This window comes from Henckelia pumila, chromosome 1 (genome assembly GCF_033568475.1).
Source record: "Henckelia pumila isolate YLH828 chromosome 1, ASM3356847v2, whole genome shotgun sequence".
Classification (NCBI taxonomy): domain Eukaryota; kingdom Viridiplantae; phylum Streptophyta; class Magnoliopsida; order Lamiales; family Gesneriaceae; genus Henckelia; species Henckelia pumila.
Window position 1 is genome coordinate 9976961 of NC_133120.1, and position 24671 is coordinate 10001631.

A 24671-nucleotide genomic window follows, 5' to 3' on the forward strand; every position below is an offset into this window, starting at 1 on the left:
GGCCGCTTCGTTGGGTCCCAACATGTCCTACGGGAAAAACGCCCCGAAAGTCTCTCTCCGGGTTGGAATTTGAGCGCCTCCGTGTAACGCCCCAGAATTTTTTTACCGAATTATTTGGTAATTAAAAATATATTTATTTAGTGTATAAAATAATTATTGCAGCCAACTGAGTTACATAGTGTATTTATAAAATACATGTGCCAATTAGTCAATGGGTTTGACTATTTCTGGATATCTGATAATATTGGCATTTTGAGATAATTATTGAGATAATGAAATTAAAATAATTATTTATGCAAGATAATTTAATTTGGAGAAAATAATCAGTTTGAGTGATTGGTCAAAGCCTAATATTGACTCAATTTATTTATTTGGGAATTTACTGGTCTAGTTGACAGAACAAAGTTCGCTATTCCAGATTATGGTAAAAATGTGTTAAATTCCATATTGGAGTAAAATAATACAAGAGCATTGAAATGTATCAGATCGGGTCATTTTAGGACCAATTTTTATAATATTAAGTGGTGCACTTTCTCTCACACACTAAACACCTAAAACACACACTAAACCCTAACCCCATCCACGCTCCTCCCGTCGCCGACCGTCGGCCTCCGCCCTTCATAGTCAATTGAGCATGCCATCTTGTAGCTCTCTTCAATTCGATCACAACCATACCAAGAATTGTGATTTTTGGTGTCCAAGTTGCCGAACACAAAGTCGAGAAGGAGTGGCCACTATTCATCGTCTTCCTCGCGCGTATTGATCGGATTTTTGCTCGATTGGGTTGGTTTTTGTGATGCTAGTGGTAGTAGGTGATGTGTAGAACATTTCCTAAGCTTGTAGTAGCTTTTTCCGTCGCGAATGGGGCAGATCGGAGCTCGGGATGCTCACGCCGCCACCGCTTATTTTTCTCCGATCTACGCCGCCTCAATGGTTCAATCCAATCGTGTCTTAGTGCGTTGGAATCGTCTCATCGATTAAGCGGTGAGAGCGCAATAAGGTTCGGAAATTTTTGGTCAAGTTTGACTAGAGTTAACTAAGGTTGACTTTTGACCGTTGTGTGATTTTTCGCAGATCGGAAGCTAGTTGAGGATATGTAGAGGCAGAAATCAACTATTTAGGGATTTGATCTTCCAAAATTGGAAGCTGTGAGATTCCTGAGTCTCGATATACGCAACCGCAATATAAGTTTTTCATGCGTTTAAAATGCAAAGGCATGTTATACCCTTCCTTTCTTACACCGTTTAGATCAGTATATTCACTGTTTTGGTTATTAAATTGTATTGTTGCATTTGTATGTGGATATGATAGCTCAAATTTTAACGCATGCATTATTCACGTTTTTATGTATTGTGGGTGATTTTTCTGTCATGGCTAGGTCTTAGTTTTTGTTCAATGGTTGATGGTTGGATTAGGTCCTTTTGGGTGTTGGTTTAAGATGTTTTGAACTAGTGTCGGCTAAGTGAACAGTTGGATGGTTGTAAGGGTGGTCTATCTAGCGGGCAGCTTGGGCGAGTGGGTTGTCTGGGTTGGGTAAAGTGTATTAGGGTCATATGTTATGGTTTGGTTCCGGATTATTTTATTTTGGGCCGGGTAATTTATTTAAGAGTCTAAGTGTTTAGTTTATTCATTTGATCAATTTTGTTATTGGGCTTAAGATGTTAATTGGGCTTAAAATGTTTATTGAGTTTAATTTATTTATTGGGCTTAGTTGTTTATTTGGCATAAAGTGTTATTTGGGCTTGAATGAATTGATTTAGTTATCGAGCCAAGAATATTGGGCTTAAGATATTTATTGGAGGTTTAATTTAATAATTGAGCTAAATTTATTAATGAGCCTAAGTTGTTTAATTATTTGGTTGTGCTAAGTTCTAAGTTGGACTAAGTACTATTGTGTCAATCTAAGTTTGATTGGGTCATTTTAAGTGTGATTGAGTTAGTCTAAGTATTTTTGGGCCAGTATAAATATTAATGAGTCAGTCTAAGTTTATGAGATTTAGTTAAGGGGCAGCAACTCGAACTAGCCAGTGGCAAACAAAATAGTCCGTAAATATATATTTAATAGATGTATATGTATATTTTGATATAAGTATGATTTTTATTATGAAAAATGAATTAAATATATATTTACGGGTAAAATTTTAAGAAAATGATATTTCTAAGTTCATGATTCATGCATGTATTTTATGATGAGATAACGGGCATGTGGGATGTTGAAGTGATTTGTGACAAATACGGGACTGGAGGTTGGGATACCGCGTCCGATGACCTTTCCACTTACGATTATGACTCTATGGATCCCCAAATATTGGGTGAAGTGGCATAGGGCGTTAGGGGTACACTCCACAGGCCGCCGCCACGTACGATGGATTTAGATTGATCAATCGAATTAGGTTACACTTCACTGATATGACCCACAGAAAAATAATTTTTATGTTTATGACATGAAATGCTTATGTTATGTATTATGTTACGTATTATGTAATGATTTAGATTACGACGCAGTTTATGCATACGATTTTACGATCATGCATGCATTAGAATCCTCAGGTAATTTTTATATACGTTATATTCTTGCTTGTGGTTTTATTTAGTAGTACTCGTTATTAAAGGTAGAACATGTTGGGCCTTTAGGCTCACTAGATCTAAATGGTGTGCAGGTGAGTTTTATGTTATTCAAGAGGTTGTGGTCTCGACTGGTGGTGAAGACCGTCGTGCATCCGTGGTGAGCTAGCACACCCGTGACCTTCCCTGGCTCTTGTTTCAGTTGATTTAGTTTATGATGAGATATTTTATGTATTTAGCTATTTTCCGCACATGTTAACTATTTCTCATTAGTTTGCATACTTTTGAGATTATGGTCATTTGCATGAATTTTAACCTGTTAGACTTTTTAAACTTTTAAGATGCAATCGATTTTTATTATGCATTAAATTTTATGAAAATCTATTTTAAGTATAGATTCATATATGTATGGGCATATATGTAATATTCTAAAAAAAATTCGAGTAAGGGTCGTTTCACTCCGTCTCATAGACCGAGATGCGTGTTGTAGGTATCGAGACGAGCTTCGCGTGAGCAGGCTGAAACTTCCGAAACTCTCAGCCGGCCGAAAGTTATGTCCGTTTGAAAGTGCAGCGCCTGTTCCTCCGATCCGCAATTCGAGAGACAAAACAATAAAGAATTCATTCAATGTTGGGTGCGATCATCCCAACACTAATGCATCGGATCCCATCAGAACTCCGAAGTTAAGCCTGCTTGGGCGAGAGCAGTACTAGGATGGGTGACCCCCTGGGAAGTCCTCGTGTTGCACTCTTTTTTCATTAATTTTTTTTTCTTACTCGTACTTCTTGTTCTTTCGATTCCTCGTTGTCCTATTCCCGACTCTTTCAGTCCAATCCACGGATAAAAAATATGCAATAGACTGAATAACACGACGTGAACGTGCGATCTGGGTGATGCAGACCGCTTTGGTAGGTCCCAACGTGCCCTACGGGAAAAATGCCCCAAAAGTCCATCTACGGGTTGGAATTTGAGCGTTTCCGTCTCTTGGACCGAGATGCGCGCTGTAGTTATCGATACGAGCTTCGCGTGAGCAGGCTGAAGCTCCCGTAAATCTCACCCGGCCAAAATTTATGTCCGTTTAAAATTGCAGCGCCTGTTCCTCCGATCCGAAATTCGAGAGAAAAAAAACGATAAAGAATTCATTCACTGTTGGATGCAATCATGATAGCACTAATGCACCGGATCCCATAAGAACTCCGAATTTAGGCATGCTTGGGCGAGAGCAGTACTAGGATGGGTGACCCCCTGTGAAGTCCTCGTGTTGCACCCCTTTTTCATTAATTTCTTTTTTTTTTTCTTACTCGTACTTCTTGTTCTTTCGATTCCTCGTTGTCCTATTCCCGACTCTTTCAGTCCAATCCACGGATAGAAAAGATGCAATAGACTGAATCACACGACTTGAACATGCGATCAAGGTGACGCGGGCCGCTTCGGTGCGTCCCAACGTGCCCTACGGGAAAAACGCCCCAAATGTCCATCTTCGGGTTGGAATTTGAGCGTCTTTGTCTCTTTGATCGAGATGCGTGCTGTAGGTATCAAAACGAGCTTCACGTGAGCAGGTTGAGGCTCCCGTAACTCTCAGCCGGCCGAAAGTTATGTCCGTTTAAAAGTGCAGCGCCTGTTCCTCCGATCCGCAATTCGAGAGACAAAACAATAAAGAATTCATTTACTGTTGGGTGCGATCATACCAGCATTAATGCACCGGATCCCGTCAGAACTCCAAAGTTAAGCGTGCTTGGGCGAGAGCAGTAATAGGATGGGTGACCCCATTTGAAGTCCTCGTGTTGCACCACTTTTTCATTAATTTCTTTTTTTTCTTACTCGTACTTCTTGTTGTTCCGATTCCTCACTGTCCTATTACCAATTCTTTCAGTCCAATTCGCGGATAGAAAAGATGCAATAGACTGAATCACACGACGTGAATGTGCGATTTGGGTGATGCGGGCCGCTTCGGTGGGTCCCAAAAGTCCATCTTTGGGTTTAAATTTGAGCGTCTCCGTCTCTTTAACCGAGATGCGCGTTGTAGGTATCAAGACGAGATTCGCGTGAGCAGGCTGAAGCTCCCGTAACTCTCAGTCGGCCGAAAGTTATGTCCGTTTGAAAGTGCAGCTCCTGTTCCTCCGATCCGCAATTCGAGAGATAAAACATAAATAATTCATTCACTGTTGGGTGTGATTATACCAGCACTATTGCACCGGATCCCGTCAGAACTCCGAAGTTAAGCATGCTTGGGCGAGAGCAGTACTAGGATGAGTGACCCCTTGGGAAGTCCTCGTGTTGCACCCCTTTTTCATTAATTTCTTTTTTCTTACTCGTACTTCTTATTTTTCGATTCGTCGTTGTCCTATTTCCAACTCTTTCAGTCCAATCTGTGGATAAAAAAGATGCAATAGATTGAATCACACGACGTGAACGTGCGATCTGGATGACGCGGGCAGCTTTGGTGGGTCCCAACGTGCCCTACGGGAAAAATGCCCCGAAATTCCATCTCCAGGTTTGAATTTTAGCGTCTACGTCTCTTAGACCGAGATGCGTGCTGTAGGTATCGAGACGAGTTTCGCATGAGCAGGCTGAAGCTCCCGTAACTCTCAGCCAACCGAAAGTTATGTCCGTTTGAAAGTTCAGCGCCTGTTCCTCCGATCCGCAATTCGAAAGACAAAACAATAAAAATTCATTCACTGTTTGGTGCGATCATACCAACACTAATGCACCGGATCCCATCAAAACTCCGAAGTTAAGCGTGCTTGGGCGAGAGAAGTACTAGGATGGGTGACCCCTTGGGAAGTCCTCGCAGTGCACCCCGTTTTCATTAATTTCTTTTTTTCTTACTCATAATTCTTATTATTCCGATTCCTCGCTGTCCTATTCCCGACTCTTTCAGTCCAATCCGCGGATAGAAAAGATGCAATAGACTGAATCACACAACGTGAACGTGCGATCTGGGTGACGCGGGCCGCTTTGGTGGGTCCCAACGTGCCCTACGGGAAAAACGCCCCGAAATTCCATCTCTGGGTTGGAATTTGAGCGTCTCCGTCCTTTAGACAATGATGCGCGCTGTAGGTATCGAGACGAGCTTCGCGTGAGCATGCTGAAGCTCCCGTAACTCTCATTCGGCCAAAAGTTATGTCCGTTTGAAAGTGCAGTGCCTGTTCCTCCGATCCGCAATTCGAGAAACAAAACAATAAATACTAGTATCTGACGAAAGTAAATTACTAGGTGTCTGACGGCTTGTACCACAAGGACAGTCTGATCATACCAGCACTAATGCACCGGATCCCATCAGAACTCTGAAGTTAAGCGTGCTTGGGCGAGAGCAGTACTAGGATGGGTGATGTGACGCCTAAAATCCAATCTACTAAATCGCATGCAATAATTTAATAAATATTAGGATTTTTATTTTTAAGTTTATCTGATTTAAATTTCTTATTTGAATTGCGTGCTAATAGAATATTTGATTATTTATTCAAATGATTTTATTGTGCAATTTATTTCTTTAAATATTTTAAAGATTTAAACTTGCATATTTAAACGATTTTCATTGTTTAGTTTATTTGTTAAAATATTTTGAGTGTCCAACTTATTTATTTTAAATAGCATAAGTTTATCGGTTAGTTGTTTTAAATCATTTTAAATGTCTAGCTTATTATTTAAATCCATTTTAAATGTCCAAATCATTTTAATGTTTTAGACTTGTTTATTCAAACCTTTCTTTTTATTTGTCTAAATTATTTTAAAGGTTTTTTTTTATTTTCACTTGTGTATTTATTTAAATTGTTTTTAAACGTTAGTCTAGTTTGTTTAAATTATTTTAATCGCTCTGCTCGTTATTTAAATATTTTACTCGTTGTCGTGTCATCAGAATATTTAATGTGTTAATTGCCTAAATATTTCATTTTTCACGCATTAGAATTCATTATTTTTAAATTTTTCAAAAATTAGTATTTTTATTCCCGGTCTAGTAAAATCAATTTAATGTTTTTAATTAGGATTTTTAAACTTGAATTTTTATTTAGTGCGATTTAATTTAAGTCCTAATTACTAGCATTGGTTTAACACTATTTAAAAGTGTGTTGCACTTTTTCATGGAATTCCTACACTCCCATTTTTCTAGGGTTTACCTATTCTAGAACTTGGACTCAAATATTTAATCCTAGCCACGCACACACACCCACTCAAAAACCCACACAACACACGCACACACACACACAAGAAGCCGACATTCCCCTGTTTCTCTCCCAAGATCAATCCATCAGCTCCCTATTCCTTTTCTCTTCAAGATCGCCGCCGCCAGCCACCTCTCTTCTCCGGCGAAACTCCACCATGGCGAGCTAAACGAGCTGGTGCATCCCCCTTGCAGCTCGGTTTCTGCTCATTCCAGCCCTTGGATCGATTTTCTTCAGCTCATTTGAGCTCGTGCACTTCGGTTTTAGCTAGGAAAGGATATGGTTTCTTTGCTTCACCTTGTAAATTATTATATGTTGTGTGTTGCATTTTCTTGAAGCATTCGAATTTTTTTAAGAATATTACTTCCCTATCCGAAAGTCATGTTTCCCCTGCTCTTCGATCTTAATTCCAAAAAATTCTTTCATTTTCACTTGGCTCGGTTTGCTGCTATAATTTATGGATTTATGTATTGCATTTGTTTGTTGGTTGTCCATAGCATGAGATCGAAATGTCCAAAAGTTTCATAGCATGTGTTCGAGAAATTCTAGATTTCTTTTATAAGCTTGTGGTTCGAATATTTCTCAAATGTTCTTCATGCTTTGAGTTCATATGTTGTTTCAGAAATTGCCTTGGCTTGTGTTTGAACACTGTCCAGTCCATTTCCTATTATGATGTTCGAATTGCTTTCAGTTTTCCCCTTCGCTTGTGGAATTCGAAATTTTTAGAATTTATGTATAGCAAGTGTTCGAACCATTTCCAGATTTTTGCCTTCATGCTATGTGATCGAATTTTCAGATTTTTGATGGCTTATGGATCGATTCAAATTTCCAGATTATATACATGTTTGGGTTCGAACACTTGGTGTTTGTTGTGTTGATTTGGATGGTGATTTAGAGCTACCATGGATGATATGAAGTTCACATGGTAGCAACTAGGATGACGTGAAGTTAGCTTGTGGGATGGAATTGAGGTGCATTCGAGTACTGGGGATGGTTGGGCTCGATTATGATTGTGACTATGGGTTTCCCTTTTGAAGAAAGTTGAGCTAGGTTTTGGGCTGTTATGGGGTGAGTTTAAGGGGGTTTTGGGAGAGATTAAATGTTGGTTATGATACCAAGATAGTGGCTAGAGTTTGAAGACAAACAGATAGGTTTTTTTTGGAGTGAGCTTTGAAACAAGACATGAGCAGAATTTTGTTGGTGTGTTAGCTATCCGCAAACTAATTTTTTTAAAACAGGGATAAGCTCGGGTTTTTGTCAAGGGCTCGGGTCTGGAACTTTTCCTAGATGTTGGGAATATGTCGGTTCAAGTGGGATTTAATTCGGTTAAGTTTTGGTCAAGTTTTAGACTTTTAACTGATTAGGTGCAGAATTTTTGTAGCAAAACAGGGCTGCTGCCCAGAATTGTGTTTTTTGTAAAATGATCGCTTAAGAAATAAATTCCGAGGATGATTTTCCTACTTAGTTCTAAGTGTCATGGAGTCGTGGTTTCAAGCGTAATCCTTTTTGATTAAGAATCAAATGAATTACAAATTTAACGGGCGAGCCGCTCCAATTTGTCTTCAGCGCTACACTATGGTTTAGTTTTCCCACCCTTTGGTTTGTCTCCTAAATCACTATCCCGGTCATTTTTGTGTAAGTCATATGCATGATTATCGATAAACATTTACATGTAAATCATATTTACATATGCATGCTAAGTCTCATATTTATGAATGAAAGAAAGTATTTTACAAACGAAGTGAGATGATTGTGACTACAGTAAAATTCACGTGTTTGGACGGGCTGGGAGATGTTTTAGCTTCCCTTACCGAAATTCATGTGTATGGATGGGCTAGGAGAAATCTTGGCTTCTCATACCAACCATGGGGCAAGACGGGTTGGATGTTATCATGACTTCCTTGTGGCATAGTGCACTGCAGCCATGATCATGATCGAAACCCACACAGTCACAATCCAAGGATCTAAGTTCACAGTTTCAGTTCAAGTCACTTATATACATGTTCAGTATAGTATATTCAGTTTCATTGTTCATGTTTGACTTAGCCATGCATATGTTACATTCATATTCACGTCATTTATTAAGAAATCATCTATTTAAGTTTAAGGGCACAAAAGTATTTTATTACAAGTTATTTTCAATCTGCATGTGCTGTATTTATGTAGTACTCGTTATCCCCCCCATATTTTTGCTGAGTCTTTTAGACTCACTACACTTATTTGTTTTCATGCAGGTATAAGTCATCATTAAGATCGAGGGGCAAGACTATCGAGTAGACTGCGATGCGGGCACGGCACATCGCTCTGACCTATGCTCATCTTCCGCATAGTTACTCGAATTAATATGTTATGAAGCATTTATTTTGCTTATTTGACAAATGTATGCGTAATGTTTTGATAGAATTGTTTTTGGGCATGTAAACATTAGACTTTCAAACTTTTGGATATTTGATATGTCAAATCTCTTTCTTGGGTTCTCATTCTTGTCTCAGTCTAGTTTGCTTGTGTCGTCGGTTTTTTATTTCTTTCATTTTATTTTGTTTGCTGTCCGAGACAGGCGGGTTTTCACTTAAACAAATAGGTCATGCTGAAATTTTTATTAAATTCTCTAAAAAATCCGCATTTTATTTAATTATTACTTAAAGTAGAGTTAGAGTCGTTTCAGTTGGTATCAGAGCATGGTTCTGGTTTGGTTTGTGCCTACTGCCGGTTGCAAGAAACTCAAGAAATCTCACCTCAAAGTATGTAAGTTTTTAAAAAAATTTATATGTTAGTCATACTTGAATTAATACTTTAAATGCTTTGATGTCTTTCTTTTATTTAAAAATATTTTCAAAACTAAATGTTTAATTTATTTAAATGTTTAACTCAGTGTTTATTTTCGTTTAAAAATTTCTTTTAGTAGTTTAAAGTGTATCATTTGACTGCTTATTTTTATAGCATGCGGTTCCAAGTTAAACGGAGTTGGTGTACTAATATTCCTTCCAATTTTGGATAGTACGTGGATGTAGTTTGAGTTATTAGGTAGTGTTAATAATTTTATGAGATTGTAGGAGCTTGATGGAAAATATTAAACTTGCGTATTAGGAGATAATAGTCGTTGTGTCCTTGTTGTCATTTATTCTCTTATGGATGAAATTTAGTCGGATAAAACAAAGTGTATAGTTTGCTTGGGAATTTCTAGTTGTGTGTTTAGTCAGTTAAGTTTATGAATCGAACTCGTGTGAAGACTTGGGATACGAACTTGGATTTATATTATTATAGATAGTTGAGTTTTCCTTGTTTATTTGGACAAGTATGATTTTGGGAAATAGTGAGTCGGTTACTATGAGTCTTCAAATTATGTGAACTATTATTTCAATAACTATTTTCTTATTCTTCATTTGTGCTTGTATCTATTTCAAAAAATACTTTTGAGTATCCGAAATTTCTTTGCACATCCTTTGTTCATTTATGGATTCGTATGACATCAGTCAACATTGTATTTTACTACTTTGACCTTGGTTAAACTTCTTAATAAAATATTGTTTATATTTCGCACTTCTTGAAATTTTTCTTCAGTTCTAGAGCCACAATTTGATGTGAGTAAGATTCATTTTGTCTCCCTTCATGGTAATATACTTATGTCGTGTGGCTGACATCTGATTTTACCTTGAGACCATTGGTTCCATTGATTATTGTATTGTGTGGACTTCTCTCGACTGAAGTCACACTGATTGCCTTGATTGTGCTTTGATTGTTTGAGCATGATTTCACTACCTATAGATGAATGATCACGAGATTTGTATCTTGTTGGCTCATATTCATTATTCATGGAGCCTCTATCATTATTCATTTATCCCTAGTATTGGACCATGCATGAGTTTCTTTCACTAATCTAGATTTTTATTCTCAGCTTGTTTGTTTGTAATGCTTGCGTTATTTCATTTCATATTAAACAAGCATTAATTGTATGTTTGTTTCCTTTCATGATCCATCATGATGAGAATTTGGATGGATTATGGTTTCAATTTTCATTTTAACTTCTTGTGTAAATAATTTGCTCGTAATCGCTTATTAAGTGTTTAGACTGTTGGGAATTTAGTATTAATACTAGATGAAATCCAAAGTTATTGTTGTGATCCGGGGAATGATGACTACCAGCCATATCTAGTTTTAGCGAGAAGACTTCTGGTTAGTGAATTAATTGAATGAGTGTTTTAATTTTTAATATGATCGTTAAGAGTAAACAAATGATTTTTGGTAAGCTGGATGGGTGAACAGTTGCGAGATAGGAAATAAAGTTGTCCCTAGAGACTTTTGGGTACTTTATATTTGAATTCTAAGATTTTGTGAATGTCAACCGATAAGGCTATTGCACCAAATATGGGTACATAATGATGAATAGAATATTCAGGCAGCTTTTCGGATAAACTGTAGATTTATTTACCGGTGAAATGCTAAGGTACTTGAGGAAAAAATGAGAAGGCATTTTCAATCGAATTACAAACTCTTCAAGGTGCCTAATTGGGTACTAAGTTCTTGAAATATGAATTCAGGTTGTACCATATAATAATTTGGGAATTTTTGGATTTTCCAAACTTGCTATCAAGTTGAACTAGAGATTTGAGATATGTATTCAGGTGATATGTTAGAATTATTTGGTACTTAGAGACCATCTAATCCAATAAGTGGATAATAACTCGTGGTATATTTTTACTTAAGGTGTAAATTATGGATTTCTTAGTCGTTGCGTAAGGGATTGAACATAAGCCCAGGACCATTAAGTGTAGCACTACTAATAAGTGGCATAGACCTTTAGAATGTCAAAATTGATATTAAGTTGTTCTTGAAGATATCATTGTTCCGTAATATTACCGATTTGGGAATATAATGAAATTTACTCGTTTTGTCGGTTCTTATGCGATTGTCAAGGAGATATATAATTTTTTTTATATGTTGAGCTGGTGCAGAGTTGTTAGGGACGCATGATGGGTTTCATGTGTCGTTGTTGTGGAAGTACGAGTTAGAATCATCTTGTATCTTGAGGACAGTTGAGGTAGAATTGAATAGTTCCCTTAGCTATTTATTATATTTAGAAAAGTTTAGTGTTTTGTTGCTAAGTATTTTGGGAACTTATGAATTTTTTTAGAGCTCGACTTTTATATTATATGAGTTAAGTTTAGCTGGTGATTAGACATTAAGCATAGTTTCGTTGTTAGGAAACTTTTAAGTTAGAAGTAAGGTCGACATAAATTATTTATTGGTTTTACGGATATTTATTGATTTAAGTTGCGATCCAGAATTTAAGGTTATCAAACTAAGGCAGGCATCAGATATTTTAGGAGTTTAGGGGGTGAATTAAATACTCTTACAATCACATGGGAACAGTGATTAAAAATTTCTCTTGAACTACCATTATTTGGGGATAAATAGGAATTTGCAAATTTATTTTGCAGTGGGAGTTAGTTAGCCCTTGCTTTGTAGGTGTTGATAAGCATTAGAGTGCACAGCGAAAGCTGATTTGGGCCAACTTTTGTAGGTGCAAAGTTGAGAATTTAGTGTTGATCTGGTCTAAGGTATTCAAACCTAGTTAGTTTGTCCTGAATTTCGAGGACGAAATTCCATTTAAAGGGGGAAGGAATTGTGACGCCTAAAATCCAATCTACTAAATCGCATGCATTAATTTAATAAATATTAGAATTTTTATTTTTAAGTTTATCTGATTTAAATTTCTTATTTGAATTGCGTGCTAATAGAATATTTTATTATTTATTCAAATGATTTTATTGTGCAATTTATTTGTTTAAATATTTTAAAGGTTTAAACTTGCATATTTAAATGATTTTAATTGTTTAGCTTATTTTTTTAAATATTTTGAGTGTCCAACTTATTTATTTTCAATAGCATAAGTGTAGCGGTTAGTTATTTTATATCATTTTAAATGTCTAGCTTATTATTTTAATCCGTTTTAAGTGTCCAAATCATTTTAATGTTTTAGACTTGTTTATTAAAATCTTTCTTTTTATTTGTCCAAATTATTTTAAAGGTTTTTATTTTCACTTGTGTATTTATTTAAATTACTTTTAAACGTTAGTCTAGTTTGTTTAATTATTTTAATCGTTCTGCTCGTTATTTAAATATTTTACTCGTTGCCGTGACATCAGAATATTTAATGTGTTAATTGCCTAAATATTTCATTTTTTCCACGCATTAGAATTCATTATTTTTAAATTTTGCGAAAATTAGTATTTTTATTCCCGGTCTAGTAAAATCAATTTAATGTTTTAAATTAGGATTTTTAAGCTTGTATTTTTATTTAGTGCGATTTAATTTAAGTCCTAATTACTAGCATTGGTTTAACAATTTTTAAAAGTGTGTTGTACTTTTTCAAGGAATTCCTACACTCCTATTTTTCTAGGGTTTATCTATGCTAGCACTTGGACTCAAATATTTAATCCTAGCCACACACACACACCCACTCAAAAACCCACACAACACATGCACACACACACAAAAGAAGCCAACATTCCCCTGTTTCTCTCCCAAGCTCAATCCATCGGCTCTCTATTCCTTTTCTCTTCAAGCTCGCCGCTGCCAGCCACCTCTCTTCTCCGGCGAAACTCAACCATGGCGAGCTGAACGAGCTGGTGCATCCCCCTTGCAGCTCGGTTTCTGCTCATTCCAGCCTTTGGATCGATTTTCTTCAGCTCATTTGAGCTCGTGCACTTCGGTTTTAGCTAGGCAAGGATATGGTTTCTTTGCTTCACCTTGTAAATTATTATATGTTGTGTGTTGCATTTTCTTGAAGCATTCTAATTTTTTTAAGAATATTACTGCCCTGTTCGAATGTCATGTTTCCCCTGCCCTTCGATTTTAATTCCAGAAAATTCTTGCATTTTCACTTGGCTTGGTTTGCTGCTATAATTTATGGATTCATGTATTGCAATTTTTTGTTGGTTGTCCATAGCATGAGATCGAAATGTCCAGAATTTTCATAGCATGTGTTTGTGAAATTCCAGATTTCTTTTATAAGCTTGTGGTTCGAATATTTATCAGATGTTCTTCATGCTTTGAGTTTGTATGTTGGTTCAGAAATTGCCTTGGCTTGTGTTTGAACACTGTCCAGTCCATTTCCTATTATGATGTTCGAATTTCTTTTAGTTTTCCCCTTGTCTTGTGGCATTCGAAATTTTTAGAATTTATGTATAGCAAGTGTTCGAACCAATTCCATATTTTTTTCCTTCATGTTATGTGATCGAATTTTCAGATTTTTGATGGCTTATGGATCGATTCAAATTTCCAGATTATATACATGTTTGGGTTCAAACACTTGGTGTTTGTTGTGTTGATTTGGATGGTGATTTAGAGCTACCATGGATGATATGAAGTTCACATGGTAGCAACTAGGATGACGTGAAAATATCTTGTGGGATGGAGTTGAGGTGCATTCGAGTAATGGGGATGGTTGGGCTCGGTTATGATTGTGACTAGGGGCTGCCCTTTTGAAGGAAGCTGAGCTGGGTTTTGGGCTGTTATGGGGTGATTTTAAGGGGGTTTTGGGTGAGCTTAAATGTTTGTTATGATACCAAGATAGTGGCTGGAGGTTGAAGACAAATAAATAGGTATTTTTTGGAGTGAGTTTTGAAACAAGACATAAGCAGAATTTTGTTGGTGTATGAGAAGTCCGGAAACTAATTTTTAAAAACAGGGATAAACTCGGGTTTTGGTCAAGGGTTCGGGTCGGGAACTTGTACTAGATGTTGGGAATATGTCGGTTCAAGCGGGATTTAATTCGGTTAAGTTTTGGTCGAGTTCTAGATTTTTAATTGATTAGGTGCAGAATTTTTGAAGCAAAACAGGGCTGCTGCCCGAAATTGTGTTTTTTGTAAAATGATCGCTTAGAAAATAAATTCCGAGAATGATTTCCCTGCTTAGTTCTAAGTGTCATGGAGTCGTGGTTTCAAGCGCAATCCTTTTTGATTAAGAATCGAGCGAATTACAAATTTTACGAATGAACCGCTCCAATTTGTCTTAAGCGCTACACTATGGTTTAGTTTTCTCATCCTTTGGTTTGTCTCCTAAATCACCATTCCGGTCATTCTTGTGTGAGTCATATGCATGATTATCGATCAACATTTACATGTACATCATATTTACAAATGCATGATAAGTCTCATATTTATGAATGAAAGAAAGTATTTTACGAACAAAGTGAGATGATTGTGACTACAGTAAAATTCATGTATTTGGACGGGCTGGGAAACGTCTTAGCTTCCCTTACCGAAATTCATGTGTATGGACGGGCTAGGAGAAATCTTGGCTTCCCATACCAACCATAGGGCAAGACGGGTTGGGTTTATCCTGACTTCCTTGCGGCATAGTTCACCGCAGCCATGATCATGATCGAAACCCATAGAGTCATAATCCAAGGATCTAAGTTCACAGTTTCAGTTCAAGTCATTTATCTACATGTTCAGTATATTTAGTTTCATTGTTCATGTTTGACTTAGCCATGCATATGTTACATTCATATTCACGTAATTTATTCAAAAATCATCTATTTAAGTTTAAGGGCACAAAAGTATTTTATTACAAGTTATTTTCAATCTGCCTGTGCTTGTATTTATGTAGTACTCGTTATCCCCCCCCCCCCCCCCCATATTCTTGCTGAGTCTTTTAGACTCACTACACTTATTTGTTTTCAGGCAGGTATAAGTCATCATTAAGATCCAGGGGAAAGACTATCGAGTGGACTGCGATGCCGGCACGACACATCCCTCCGACCTATGCTCGTCTTCCGCATAGTTACTCAAATTAATATGTTATGAGGCATTTATTTTGCTTATTTGACAAATGAATGCGTAATGTTTTGATAGAATTGTTTTTGGGCATGAAAACATTAGATTTTCAAACTTTTGGATATTTGATATGTCGAATCTCTTTCTTGGGTTCTCGTTCTTGTCTCGGTCTAGTTTGCTTGTGTCGTCGGTTGTTTATTTCTTTCATTTTATTATTTTTGCTGTCTGAGACAGGCGGGTTTTTACTTAAACAAATAGGTCATTCCGAAATTTTTAATAAATTTTCTGAAAAATCTGCATTTTATTTAATTATTACTTAAAGTAGAGTTAGGGTCGTTTCAGTTGGGTGCGATCATACCAGCACTAATGAAACGGATCCGCAATTCGAGAGACAAAACAATAAATAATTCATTCACTGTTGGGTGCGATCATACCAGCACTAATGCATCGGATCCCATCAAAATTATGAAGTTAAGCGTGCTTGGGCGAGAGCAGTATTAGGATGGGTGACCCCGTGGGAAATCCTCGTGTTGCACCCTTTTTTCATTAATTTTTTTTCTTTCTCATACTTCTTGTTCTTTCGATTCCTCGCTGTCCTATTCTCGACTCTTTCAGTCCTATCCGCGGATAAAAAGATGCAATATACTGAATCACATGACGTGAACGTGCGATCTGGGTGACGCAAGCCGCTTCGGTAGGTCCCAACGTGCCCTACAGAAAAAATGCCCGAAAGTCCATCTCCGGGTTGGAGTTTGAGCGTCTCCGTCTCTAAGACCGAGATACACGCTGTAGGTATCGAGACGAGCTTCGCGTGAGCAGGCTGAAGCCCCGTAATCTCAGCCGGCCGAAAGTTATGTATGTTTGAAAGTGCAGCACCTGTTCCTCCGATCCGCAATTCGAGAGACAAAAAAATAAAGAATTTTTTCATTTTGGGTGCGATCATACCAGCACTAATGCACTGGATCCCATCAGAACTTCGAAGTTATGCGTGCTTGGGCGAGAGCAGTACTAGGATGGTGACCCCCTGGGAAGTCCTGGTGTTGCACCCCTTTTTCATTATTTTTTTTTTCTTTCTTGTACTTCTTATTCTCTCGATTCCTCGCTGTCCTATTCCCAACTCTTTCAGTTCAATCCGCGAATAGAAAAGGTGCAATATACTGAATCACACGACGTGAACGTGCGATCTGGGTGACGCAGGCCGCTTTGGTGGGTCCCAATGTGCCCTACGTGAAAAACGCCCCGAAATTACATCTTCGGGTTGGAATTTGAGTGTCTCTGTCTCTTTGACCGAGATGCGCGCTGTAGGTATCGAGACAAGCTTCGCGTGAGCAGGCTGAAGCTCCCGTAACTCTCAGCCGGCAGAAAGCTATGTTCGTTTGAAAGTGCAGCGCCTGTTTTTCCGATCTGCAATTCGAGAGAAAAAACAATAAAGAATTCATTCACTGTTGGGTGCGATCATACCAGCACTAATGCACCGGATCGCATCAGAACTCCGTAGTTAAGCATGCTTAGGCGAGAGAACTACTACGATGGGTTACCCCTTGGGAAGTCCTCGTGTTGCACCCATTTTTTATTAATTTATTTTTTTTCTTTTACTTGTACTTCTTGTTCTTTTTATTCCTCGCTGTCCTATTCCTGACTCTTTTAGGCCAATCTGCAGATAGAAAAGATACAATAGACTGAATGACATGATGTGAACGTGGGATCTAGGTGACACGGGCCGCTTTGGTGGGACCCAACGTGCCCTACGGGAAAAATGCCCCAAAAGTCTATCTCCGGGTTTGAATTTGAGAGTCTGCGTATCTTAGACCGAGATGCGCGCTGTAGGTATCGAGACGAGCTTCGCGTGAGCAGGCTGAAGCTCCCGTAACTCTCAACCGACCGAAAGTTATGTCCGTTTGAATGTGCAATTTGAGCTGGGTTTTGGGCTGTTATGGGGTGAGTTTAAGGGGGTTTTGGGTGAGCTTAAATGTTGGTTATGATACCAAGATAGTGTCTGGGGGTTGAAGACAAATAGATAGGTTTTTTTAGGAGTGAGTTTTGAAACAAGACATGAGCAGAATTTTGTTGCTATGTGAGATGTCCGGAAACTAATTTTTTTAAAACAGGGATAAACTCGTGTTTTGATCAAGGGCTCGGGTCTGAAACTTGTCCTAGATGTTCGGAATATGTCGGTTCTAGCGGGATTTAATTCGGTTAAGTTTTGGTCGAGTTCTAGATTTTTAATTGATTACGTGCAGAATTTTTGAAGAAAAACAGGGCTGCTGCCCGGTATTATGTTTTTTGTAAAATGATCGCCTAGAAAATAAATTCAAAGGATGATTTCCCTACTTATTTCTATGTGTCATGGAGTCATGGTTTCAAGCGCAATCCTTTTTGATTAAGAATCGAGCGAATTAAAAATTTTACGGGCGAACCGCTCCAATTTGTCTTAAGCGCTTCACTATGGTTTAGTTTTCTCATCCTTTGGTTTGTCTCCTAAATCACCATCTCGATCATTTTTGTGTGAGTCATATGCATGATTATCAATCAACATTTACATGTACATCATATTTACATATTCATGCTAAGTCTCATATTTATGAATGAAAGAAAGTATTTTACGAACGAAGTGAGATGATTGCGACTACAGTAAAATTCATGTGTTTGGACGGGCTGGGAGGCGTCTTAGCTTCCCTTACCAAAATTCATGTGTATGGATGGGCTAGGAGAAATCTTGGCTTCCCATACCAACCATAGGGCAAGACGTGTTGGGTGTTATCCTGACTTCCTTGCGGCATAGTGCACTGCAGCCATGATCATGATCGAAACCACAGAGTCTCAATCCAATGATCTAAGTTCACAGTTTCAGTTCAAGTCATTTATATACATGTTTAGTACAATATATTCAGTTTCATTGTTCATGTTTGACTTAGCCATGCATATGTTACATTCATATTCAAGTAATTTATTCAGAAATCATCTATTTATGTTTAAGGGCACAAAAGTATTTTATTACAAGTTATTTTCAATCTGCCTGTGCTTGTATTTATGTAGTACTCATTATCCCCCCCCCCCCCCTATATTCTTGCTGAGTCTTTTAGACTCACTACACTTATTTGTTTACAAGCAGATATAAGTCATCATTAAGATCGAGGGGCAAGACTATCGAGTGGACTGAAATGCAGGCACGGCACATCGCTCCGACCTATGCTTGTCTTCCGCATAGTTACTCGAATTAATATGTTATGAAACATTTATTTTGCTTATTTGACAAATGTATGCGTAATGTTTTGATATAATTGTTTTTGGGCATGCAAACATTAGATTTTCAAACTTTTGGATATTTGATATGTCGAATCTCTTTCTTGGGTTCTCGTTCTTGTCTCGGTCTAGTTTGCTTGTGTCGTCGGTTGTTTATTTCTTTTATTTTATTTTGTTTGCTGTCCGAGACACGCGGGTTTTCACTTAAACAAATAAGTCATGCCGAAATTTTATTAAATTTTCTGAAAAATCAGCATTTTATTTAATTATTACTTAAAGTAGAGTTAGGATCGTTTCAATTGGGGGCAGCACTAATGCACCGGATATGCAATTCGAGAGACAAAACAATAAAGAATTCATTCACTGTTGGGTGGGATCATACCAACTCTAATGCACCGGATCCCATCAGAACTCCGAAGTTAAGCGTGCTTGGGCGAGAGCAGTACTAGAATGGGTGATCCCCTGGGAAGTCCTCGGGTTGCACCCCTTTTACATTAAATTTTTTTTTTCTTTCTCATACTTTTTTTTGTTTCGATTCCTCGCTGTCCTATTCCCAACTCGTTCAGTCCTATCCGCGGATAGAAAAGATGCGATATACTGAATCACATGACGTGAACGTGCGATCTGGGTGACGCGGGCTGCTTCGGTGGGTCCCAACGTGTCCTATGGAAAAACCGCCCGAAAGTCCATCTCCGGGTTAGAATTTGAGTGTCTCCGTCTCTGAGACCAAGATGCGCGCTGTAGGTATTGAGACGATCTTCGCATGAGCGGGCTGAAGCTCCCGTATCTCTCAGCCGGCCAAAAGTTATGTCCGTTTCAAAGTACAGCGCCTGTTCCTCCGATCCGCAATTCGAGAGACAAAAAAATAAAGAATTTGTTCACTGTTGGGTGCGATCATACCAGCACTAATGCACCGTATCACATCAGAATTCCGAAGTTAAGCGTGCTTGGGCGAGAGCATTATTAGGATGGGTGACCACCTGGGAAGTCCTCAGGTTGCACCCCTTTTTCATTAATTTCTTTTTTTTTTCTCGTACTTCTTATTCTTTGGTTTCCTTGTTGTCCTATTCCCGACTCTTTCAGTCCAATCCGCGAATAGAATAGATGCAATATACTGAATCACACGACGTGAACGTGTGATCTGGGTGACGCGGGCCGCTTTTGTGGGTCCCAACGTGCCCTACGGGAAAAACGCCATGAAAGTACATCTTCGGGTTGGAATTTGAGAGTCTCTGTCTCTTTGACCGAGATGCGCTCTGTAGGTATCGAGACAAGCTTCGCGTGAGCAGGCTGAAGCTCTCGTAACTCTTAGCCGGCCGAAAGCTATGTCCGTTTGAAAGTGCAGCGCCTGTTTCTCCGATCCGCAATTCGAGAGACAAAACAATAAAGAATTTATTCACTGTTGGGTGCGATCATACCTGCACTAATGCACCGGATCGCATCAGAACTTTGAAGTTAATCATGCTTGGGCGAGAGCAGTACTAGGATGGGTGACCCCCTGGGAAGTCCTCGTGTTGCACCCTTTTTTCATTAATTTCTTTTTTTTTTTACTTGTACTTCTTGTTCTTTCGATTCCTCGCTATCCTATTACCGACTTTTTCAGGCCAATTTGTGGATAGAAAAGATGCAATAGACTGAATAACACGATGTGAACGTGCGATCTAGGTGATGCGGGCAGCTTCGGTGGGTCCCAACGTGCCCTACTTGAAAAATGCCCCAAAAGTCCATCTCCGGGTAGGAATTTGAGAATCTGTGTATCTTAGACCGAGATGCGCGCTTTAGGTATCGAGACGAGTTTCGCTTGAGTAGGCTAAAGCTCCCGTAACTCTCAGCCGACTGAAAGTTATGTCTATTTGAAAGTGCAGTGCATGTTCCTCCGATCCGCAATTTGAGAGATGAAACAATAAAGAATTCATTTAATATTGGGTACGATCATATCAACACTAATGCACTGGATCCCATCAGAACTCCGAAGTTAAGCGTGCTTGGGCGAGAGCAGTACTAGGATTGGTGACCCCCTGGGAAGTCCTCGTGGTTCACCCCTTTTTCATTAGTTTCTTTTTTTTCTTTTACTCGTACTTCTTGTTCTTTTGATTCCTCGCTGTCCTATTCTCGACTCTTTCAGTCCAATCCGCGGATAGATAAGATGCAATAAACTGAATGACACGATGTGAAAGTGCGATCTGGGTGACGCGGCGAGCCGCTCCAATTTGTCTTCAGCGCTACACTATGGTTTAGTTTTCCCACCCTTTGGTTTGTCTCCTAAATCACTATCCCGGTCATTTTTGTGTAAGTCATATGCATGATTATCGATAAACATTTACATGTACATCATATTTACATATGCATGCTAAGTCTCATATTTATGAATGAAAGAAAGTATTTTACAAACGAAGTGAGATGATTGTGACTACAGTAAAATTCACGTGTTTGGACGGGCTGGGAGACGTTTTAGCTTCCCTTACCGAAATTCATGTATATGGACGGGCTAGGAGAAATCTTGGCTTCTCATACCAACCATGGGGCAAGACGGGTTGGATGTTATCATGACTTCATTGTGGCATAGTGCACTGCAGCCATGATCATGATCGAAACCCACAGAGTCACAATCCAAGGATCTAAGTTCACAGTTTCAGTTCAATTCATTTATATACATGTTCAGTACAGTATATTCAGTTTCATTGTTCATGTTTGACTTAGCCATGCATATGTTACATTCATATTCACGTCATTTATTAAGAAATCATCTATTTAAGTTTAAGGGCACAAAAGTATTTTATTACAAGTTATTTTCAATCTGCATGTGCTTGTATTTATGTAGTACTCGTTATCCCCCCCATATTCTTGCTGAGTCTTTTAGAATCACTACACTTATTTGTTTTCAGGCAGGTATAAGTCATCATTAAGATCGAGGGGCAAGACTATCGAGTAGACTGCGATGCGGGCACGGCACATCCCTCCGACCTATGCTCATCTTCCGCATAGTTACTCGAATTAATATGTTATGAAGCATTTATTTTTCTTATTTGACAAATGTATGCGTAATGTTTTGATAGAATTGTTTTTGGGCATGTAAACATTAGACTTTCAAACTTTTGGATATTTGATATGTCAAATCTCTTTCTTGGGTTCTCGTTCTTGTCTCAGTCTAGTTTGCTTGTGTCGTCGGTTGTTTATTTCTTTCATTTTATTTTGTTTGCTGTCCGAGACAGGCGGGTTTTCACTTAAACAAATAGGTCATGCTGAAATTTTTATTAAATTATCTAAAAAATCCGCATTTTATTTAATTATTACTTAAAGTAGAGTTAGAGTCGTTTCAGTTGGTATCAGAGCATGGTTCTGGTTTGGTTTGTGCTTACTGCCGGTTGCAAGAAACTCGAGAAATCTCACCTCAAAGTATGTAAGTTTTTAAAAAAATTTATATGTTAGTCATACTTGAATTAATACTTTAAATGCTTTGATGTCTTTCTTTTATTTAAAAATATTTTCAAAACTAAATGTTTAATTTATTTAAATGTTTAACTCAGTGTTTATTTTCGTTTAAAAATTTCTTTTAGTAGTTTAAAGTGTATCATTTGACTGTTTATTTTTATAGCATGCGGTTCCAAGTTAAACGGAGTTGGTGTACTAATATTCCTTCCAATTTTGGATAGTACGTGGATGTAGTTTGAGTTATTAGGTAGTGTTAATAATTTTATGAGATTGTAGGAGCTTGATGGAAAATATTAAACTTGCGTATTAGGAGATAATAATCGTTGTGTCCTTGTTGTCATTTATTCTCTTATGGATGAAATTTAGTCGGATAAAACTAAGTGTATAGTTTGCTTGGAAATTTCTAGTTGTGTGTTTAGTCAGTTAAGTTTATGAATCGAACTCGTGTTGGAAAACGCGGCTCTCAGATCAATCACGATTGATACCCGGTGCAGCGGAAGTTTAAAAATTTTATCATGGAACAATTCCATGGTGTGGGTATCAACCATTCAACGATTAAATTATATTGTGTGTGTAAAATTCAAATAACAATTAATTAAATTTTACCTTCAATCTCGAAGCGAGATTATTGGACACCAACAGAATTAATCTGCTCTTGTTGTCTCTCCCAGGAACTGATGAACTCCTTCAATCAGGTCCACGAATGGGGTTTAAATCCCTCTGATAGATTGCACTAGAAAATCTATCAGAAGTTTTTCTGCGAAGAGATTAAACGAATCTGATTCGTTATTCCTGACTGCAATTCAAAATCACAGACCGGAATTTCTCTGACAGAGAGGGAGGGGTTCGGCCGAAATATGTTTGAGAGAGAGAGGAGGGTTTCGAAAATCCTGTCTCAAAAATAATGACCTGTTGTGTCTAATTTCTGTACTGCAATAACTTATTTATAATACAGGCCACTAACACCTTAGGGCCCATTAGTCATAAGTTGAGGCCCGACAAGCAAAGCCCGCATGTTCAGAAATTAATATAAAATTCATCGTGACTCCGATTGATAAACCGATTTTACCAATGTGCACAGAAACCATTTCTGCACATTTTAAAGTCAAGATAAATTTTCCTGAATCCGAATTCAGTGATTTCCAAAAATGTACATCCCTATGTCATTTTAGGAAATCCTACTCCCTTACTCTTATTTAAGAAGTCCAACTTCTTTATTCATTAAATTTAACTCTTTAAATTTAACTATCTCAACGGGGATTAAAACTCCATTACACTGTGTGACCCTCAATGGTTCAGGGATACAGCTAGCCGTGGGCTCACAACTCCTTGTGACTCGGAACAACGATTTCCGACTTGCCCAACGAATCATGGTAAAGCGCCTAGCAACATCGCCCCATGATTCCCTAGGTATCACTGATAGTGCCTACAAGAACCAGTAGATTTTGGTTAGCGTACAGTATGGTCCCTTCATCCATATATCCCGATCGAATCAACAACCATTGGTATATCGAGAGTCGCTCAAGATTCGATAACTATGCAATACATCTTGAAGATCAAATTAGTGACATCGCATGTGCTACTAAGAAACCATTTCTTAAATCACATCAAGTACTCTGGCCAGAGATTCGTCACACTAATATCTCCTCAGATCGCATAGGATATCCACACTCGCAAGTATGTGGTGAATCCTTGACAACAATGCATCGACTCCTATATGTGTTGTAACTGTACCCAATCCCGACACCTGATGACCCCCATAGAGTCGGTAAACGAGTCAAAGCACAGTACTAGCATATAGAGTCTCCATGATGTTTCAAGTAGTAAGGACTAATGGTGTACAACCAAAACCGCGGACTTTATCCACTCGATAAGTGATAACCACTTGGAAAGTCCGGATAGGGTAGTTCGATTATTCATCCTATGAATATCCATTTGCATGCTTCGAACATCTCCATGTTCCCTACCAATGAAACGTGGTACTCCGCATCGCAAATGCTAGTCTCAAACTCGAGCGATCCTTATCCTTATTATCGGACGGCTCAATTGACTAGGAACAGTTTAGAATATACAGTGACTATAAGATGTATTTCATGATAGACATCCCCATGTTCTACCACATCTTACATACACTATAGTGTATTCAAGGTCTTTATCAAAACAACAATAGTATATCACAATATAACAATATGAAGAAAGATAAAGTCATTGCCATTAATAAAAGTGTAAATTACATTAAACAAAAGATCGTTTGTACAAAGAGTCATCAAAGCCCATAGCCACAAGTTGGCTCACTGGGCACCCACTCTTTCAATCTCCCACTTGCCCTATAGCCAACTAGTCATACTACGTAGACCCATTGCTTCGCGATGTTTGTCAAACAATGGTCCTGGCAAGGGCTTAGTAAGCGGATCAGCGATATTGTCTGCAGAGGCCACTCGTTCGACAGTGATGTCTCCTCTTTCCACAATCTCCCGGATGATGTGGT

The 24671-nt window shown here is 38.2% G+C and overlaps 9 non-coding genes and 3 pseudogenes across 9 annotated transcripts; all 12 read left to right on the forward strand.

Moving 5' to 3' along the window:
- The first annotated feature begins 3197 nt into the window (after positions 1 to 3197).
- Positions 3198 to 3316, forward strand: LOC140876760 (5S ribosomal RNA). Its single transcript, XR_012148995.1, has one exon. It is a non-coding gene; the product is annotated as a 5S ribosomal RNA (ribosomal RNA).
- A 400-nt stretch (positions 3317 to 3716) lies between these two features.
- LOC140876650 (5S ribosomal RNA) lies at positions 3717 to 3835 on the forward strand (annotated as a pseudogene).
- A 404-nt stretch (positions 3836 to 4239) lies between these two features.
- On the forward strand, positions 4240 to 4358 carry LOC140876565 (5S ribosomal RNA). The gene has a single exon (XR_012148869.1). It is a non-coding gene; the product is annotated as a 5S ribosomal RNA (ribosomal RNA).
- A 374-nt stretch (positions 4359 to 4732) lies between these two features.
- On the forward strand, positions 4733 to 4851 carry LOC140876698 (5S ribosomal RNA). Its single transcript, XR_012148937.1, has one exon. It is a non-coding gene; the product is annotated as a 5S ribosomal RNA (ribosomal RNA).
- Positions 4852 to 5248: 397 nt separating this feature from the next.
- LOC140876807 (5S ribosomal RNA) lies at positions 5249 to 5367 on the forward strand. The gene has a single exon (XR_012149039.1). It is a non-coding gene; the product is annotated as a 5S ribosomal RNA (ribosomal RNA).
- A 10561-nt stretch (positions 5368 to 15928) lies between these two features.
- On the forward strand, positions 15929 to 16047 carry LOC140876617 (5S ribosomal RNA). Its single transcript, XR_012148920.1, has one exon. It is a non-coding gene; the product is annotated as a 5S ribosomal RNA (ribosomal RNA).
- A 392-nt stretch (positions 16048 to 16439) lies between these two features.
- LOC140876580 (5S ribosomal RNA) lies at positions 16440 to 16557 on the forward strand. The gene has a single exon (XR_012148884.1). It is a non-coding gene; the product is annotated as a 5S ribosomal RNA (ribosomal RNA).
- A 398-nt stretch (positions 16558 to 16955) lies between these two features.
- Positions 16956 to 17074, forward strand: LOC140876586 (5S ribosomal RNA). Its single transcript, XR_012148889.1, has one exon. It is a non-coding gene; the product is annotated as a 5S ribosomal RNA (ribosomal RNA).
- Positions 17075 to 19119: 2045 nt separating this feature from the next.
- Positions 19120 to 19238, forward strand: LOC140876934 (5S ribosomal RNA). The gene has a single exon (XR_012149161.1). It is a non-coding gene; the product is annotated as a 5S ribosomal RNA (ribosomal RNA).
- A 399-nt stretch (positions 19239 to 19637) lies between these two features.
- Positions 19638 to 19756, forward strand: LOC140876630 (5S ribosomal RNA; annotated as a pseudogene).
- Positions 19757 to 20155: 399 nt separating this feature from the next.
- Positions 20156 to 20274, forward strand: LOC140876830 (5S ribosomal RNA). The gene has a single exon (XR_012149062.1). It is a non-coding gene; the product is annotated as a 5S ribosomal RNA (ribosomal RNA).
- A 401-nt stretch (positions 20275 to 20675) lies between these two features.
- Positions 20676 to 20794, forward strand: LOC140876639 (5S ribosomal RNA; annotated as a pseudogene).
- Positions 20795 to 24671: the final 3877 nt, after the last annotated feature.